Below are 5,052 nucleotides of genomic sequence, written 5' to 3' on the forward strand. Positions count from 1 at the left end.
TGCTAAGTAGCAGAAAGGAGTTCCTCCACATCCTTCCACAAACAGAGAGTTAGAGTTCAGAACAATTTTGTGACGCTTTTAAACAAGAGACTGTCACTCAGTGCTTTCCAAGTCAAGGTGAGAGATAGGCTTGACTAGAAAAGCCCCGGTCCAGGATAAACATTACTAAAGAATGGAGATTCATCCCTTGGGTCTGCCTAGAACCAGGTAGGTCAAGTTGTAGGAATGAGCTTCTTGCCCCTTGATTTGTGGAGGAAATGTGTGTGTGTGTGTGTGTGTGTGTGTGTGTGTGTATGTGTCTGTGTGTGTGTCTGTGTATGTGTCTGTGTGGTGGGTGTATGTGTGTGTGTGAGTGTATACATATATGCTATTTTCAAACATTCCCTGAGGGAAAGTGATGGAATATCTGGCCCCGTGATTTCTAGAGACTAAGTGCTGACTTGGGGGAATGAGACCCTCTCCAGCCCTGTATATCTGCTGACATGGAGGCCTTGGGGACGTTTTCTGAGGTTCCTTCAGTTTAAAGAAGCATCTGTACTGAGTTCTGAGATAGAGCCCCTCAGCCCATTGCTGGTGCCCAGAGCCCCCCCCCCTGCCAGCTGCATAGCCAGAGACTTTGTCAGCTCGGCGCCATTTTGCAAGACTCCTGGAAGGAAGCCGCATCGCCGTGCCGGTTGAGGTGAGAATTTCGGGCAGAGTCCGAAGCTGTAAAGGATAGATGGTACCCTAAATAATACAGCTTCCTTCCTGTGGTATTCTCTTTGAGGAAGAGACCCTCCCACCTTCCATATTGGGAACCTGGGGGCTTTTCTGAGGTTTCTAGAAGGAAGACAGCCATTCTGTGCATGAGAGCATAGGGTGGTAGAAAGGGCATCTTCTAACATTGACAGTACCTTGAAATAAGGCAATTTCACCCCTGTCGTCAGCCTAGCTTCAAATAGAACTCACTTCTTGGAGTGAGCCCTTGCTCCATGATACATGAGGACATGAGGATAATCAGTAGTTTTAGTCATTCTGTGAGAGAAGGGGGTGCAATACTATCTTGAGTGAAAGGAGTTCATGAAATTATCCAAGCGTTAAAATGTTTTTAAAACATGAGATTATTCTCTCCATACCCTCTCAAGGTATTCTTGGAATCAAGATGAGATTTTTATGCAAACCTCAAAACTGTGTTTCTCCATTATTCATTCTGCACCAAACAGGGAGGGGTGCACTCATAGGAGTTAGCCTTCATCCTCCAAAGGGTCTTTGATTTAGATCATTTTTTGGAGGCAATTGGAGTAGAGAGGTTTGCCTAAACTTCATGAAGTAATATGGTAAGACCCTGAGGGTAAATTGAAGAGATAGTCCAGCTGTATATCCATAAATAGTACAGTACTACATGTGGCTAGACTAATCAGGGGAGTGCCCTACTTTGTTCTCAGAGTAGACATAAGGTCAGAACCTTTTTTGAGGCCCAATGTAAACAAGGTCCTAGGATAGATACATCAGTAGTCAAGGAAATATCTAGGGTCCACTGAGGACAGCACAACTTAGATAGTCCACATGTAATCCAGCATTCCCATTGCTGTCAGTCCTATTCTCATAATCTTTGTGAGTCCCTACCCACAGGTATACAGATATGCTTCATTGTCACTTTTCTCCCCTCTTCAAGGAGAGTGGGTGTACTCACTGAAGGATATTTTCTGATCAGCAGAGGGAGCCACATAAAGGTTACCAGAGGAACTGCCTAGCATTTGTAAGCAGTCTAGGTGAGTTTGAGTTACCAAGGTGAGAGCTAAAGGTAAGGAAAAAGTACAATCCCCTCCCCAACAAGGGATGTCATAATACCTGTCCACCTCTCTTAATGTTACCCAGAGAGCCCTGGGTATGTGGGTGCTGTGTCTACCTCTCCTTTATGCGTCATGGTTTGTAGTGGGACTTCTCTAGGAGGTGAAGATTTTGGTTCTAGAGGTGATTGATGTCAGTTTGGCAGAGGGAACCACATGTGGTAAACAGAGAGAGGAGTCTCAGGATTAGCCATATCTCCGACATGTACTTCTGGGGACTGTATGTGTCCACAGCACAGAAAGAAGGAACTCTGCTGCCTGGTTATATTCTGAAGCCAAAATTCAGAGGCACTAAGTGGCATGCTTACTTCTACCTTGAGCAGGAAGGTGAGAGTCTTTGGAGAGATGAGGTCTTGTATCATCTGGACATAAAGGAAGATGTCAGGAAGTATAAGTCAGATGAATGAACCACAGATGGAATTAGAAAACTCTAATATCAGCAGAGATGAGCCCAGATCATGTGAACATTCCAGGACAACCCATACAGATGTACAGAGATGTGACACCTTCTCAGATGTCAAGGTGAGGCTATAGACCAGAGTGGGTGGCCTTACTTAAAAGCAGGATTTCCCAGGATCTTGCACAGTCCAAGTAAGGAACTCCAATGGATGAGTCAAGGAAACCCCTGTCATGGGGCACTTGTCACATACGTGACCTCCACAGTGCTGGGTAGGGCCATCAGCCTAAGTACTCCATCTTGTTTGTAGGTCACTGGTCTCAGGGAGCTGAAAGATCTGGTAAAGGGGAGTTTGACTGGAGTCATCAGAGGGAAGATCTCAGGAGTGTCAGGACTCAAGGTAAGGACTAGAGGAATCCTGCTGTTTAAATGAGAAGGTACTTGTTCTCTCCCTGCCCTCCTGTCAGTTGTGAGAAAACCCAGGGACCATAGATGCATTTCCTCACCTCATGTCCTCTTCCTTCTGCTTCACAGAAATAGGCTCTTGACTTAAAGAAACTAGCTTTGGATTATCAGGGGAAGCAGTCAGTCCTTATTGTTTATCAAGGTAAGTGTTGAGACCTCCAACATTTCAGGACACATAAAATACATTGAATTGAACCTGAGACAGATATGAAGTGCTCTTAATCCCTTTTATTATGTTTCAGAGAGGTGAAAAGTTAAGAGTTTGAGTTTGCTACAGGCCAGCAGAAGGGCAGTGTCTGGCCCTTGACAGGGGAATCCTGAGGGCCCAGAATGATCGATCATAGAAGGCACCACTTACCTAAAGTAGGGTTATACCCCCACAGTCTGCCTCACCCTTCCTATGAAGAATGGGAACTGTTTCAAACTAGCGGTTTGCAGCTGTGAGATGTTGTCATCATCTCTTATAATAGTTTCAGAGGGCAGGAGATAAAAGGCTTCATCTGAGACAGTGTATTCAGTTCATATACAAGCACAAAGCTGTGCAGCCTCAGAAGTTATGGGGAGGTACATACTACAAGTATATATCAATGACACCAATAGCTTAGAATATAGACACTCCATATTCCCTGCCCTCAAATATTCTGATGAGGCTACCAGCTCTGTGACTTGACTGCACCCAAAATAGCTGGGTCACTTCCTCTTTCAGACTTTCAGGGTTATAGGTCTGCTAAGAGTCCTTGTGACCCTAGGACAATACTCAAGAGAAATCAAATAACATGACTTTGTGAGGGCTGTGAGACAGTGGCTGCCAGCAGAATTCACTCACTCTCTCCCTTTTCCCACCAGGCTGTGATTGGGACACTATCCTGTCCGTTGTTACCAGAAAGTCACAATGGAAAATCCCGATAACATCCATTACTGCAACCTCCAAGGCAGTGCTCAGGGCCAAAGGGAGTTAGACAATGCCCAGGCTACAATGGCTGTGGTAGATGAGGAGGAAGCCACTCCCACCTCAAAGAAGGTGTATGGTAGTGGAATAGCAAGTCCTCCCCAGAGTCCTCAGAGAGCCTCCTCTCCCTGTGTGGCAATGGCCTCCATCCCTGATAGCCCATCTGAGGAAGCTTCCACCAACCAAGGAGAGGAACTGGAAGACCCACTGAGTATGTTGTATAATGCACAGAACACAAAGGTGCATGACTTGGTGGACTTTGCTTTTCGAATATCAAATGAAGGCATTCCCCACCAAAGCAGAAATGCTGGAAAGTATCGGNAGGGANTATGAGGAGTACTTCCCTCTGATCTTTAGTGAGGCCTCTGAGTGCTTGAAGCTGGTCTTTGGCCTTGACATGGTAGAAGTGGACCCATTTGCCCACTCCTATATCCTTGTCACTGCCCTGGGGATCACCTATGATGGGATGCTGACTGATGTCCAGGGTAAGCCCAAGACAGGTATCCTATTAGTTGTACTTGGTGCTATTTTCAGGCAGGGAAACTGTGTCAGTGAGGAGATTATCTGGGAAATGCTGAATAACATAGGGTTGTATGGTGGGAGGGATCCTTACATACATNAAGACCCCAGGAAGCTCATCTCTGAGGAGTTTGTGCAGGAAGGGTACCTGGAATACAGGCAGGGGCCTAACAGTGATCCTCTTAGCTATAAGTTTCTGTGGGACCCAAGGGCCTTTGCAGAAACCACCAAAATGAAAGTCTTGGAGTTTTTTTTTTTTTTTTTTTTGCCAGCATTACTAAGACCGATCCCAGAACCTGCACTGAAAATTATGCAGAGGCTTTGAGAGATGAGACAGTAAGGGCCCAGGCCAGGATCATCCAACAGATAGTTCTACAGCTCTGACCTACACAGTCTAATGCACTGGCAGTTCCCATCCAAGATCAGTTCAGGCTGAGTTAGTGATCCAAGTATTATACCCTCATTTGAGAGCTGGTGGGAGGAGAGCATAAAGCATTCTACTTTTATTTTGAGTGACTTTAGGATTCTTGGTATTCCAAAATGTTAATACTCTTGATACAAGATCCATTAATTTTAAGCCTTTTGTAATGGATGCATTGTTATTGATCCAGGTTTGAAGAATTTTGTTATTTTGAAAACAAATGAGAATGATTTCTGTTTTAATTTATAAAATGTCATAAGATACCAGTGGCATTGAAATTTTCTGGGCAATGGGAAAATAATTGGCATTAAATTGAACAAGAATAAAATTAATTTTTGATTGTCTTATACTATTTAGTGTATAGTGTGGTTAACTAATTAAAATGACAACTAATAAATAAATAAATGGAATTTCTAACCCAAAAGCCTTAGCTGGGCACTTGTTTATTGTAAAGTCCTCTGTTAGCAGGCAT

At 44.4% G+C, this 5,052-nt stretch overlaps 1 pseudogene; it reads left to right on the forward strand.

The window, feature by feature from the left end:
* The first annotated feature begins 3,583 nt into the window (after positions 1-3,583).
* Positions 3,584-4,543, forward strand: LOC110314040 (annotated as a pseudogene).
* Positions 4,544-5,052: the final 509 nt, after the last annotated feature.

Source organism: Mus pahari, chromosome X (assembly GCF_900095145.1).
Source record: "Mus pahari chromosome X, PAHARI_EIJ_v1.1, whole genome shotgun sequence".
NCBI classification, from domain to species: Eukaryota; Metazoa; Chordata; class Mammalia; order Rodentia; family Muridae; genus Mus; species Mus pahari.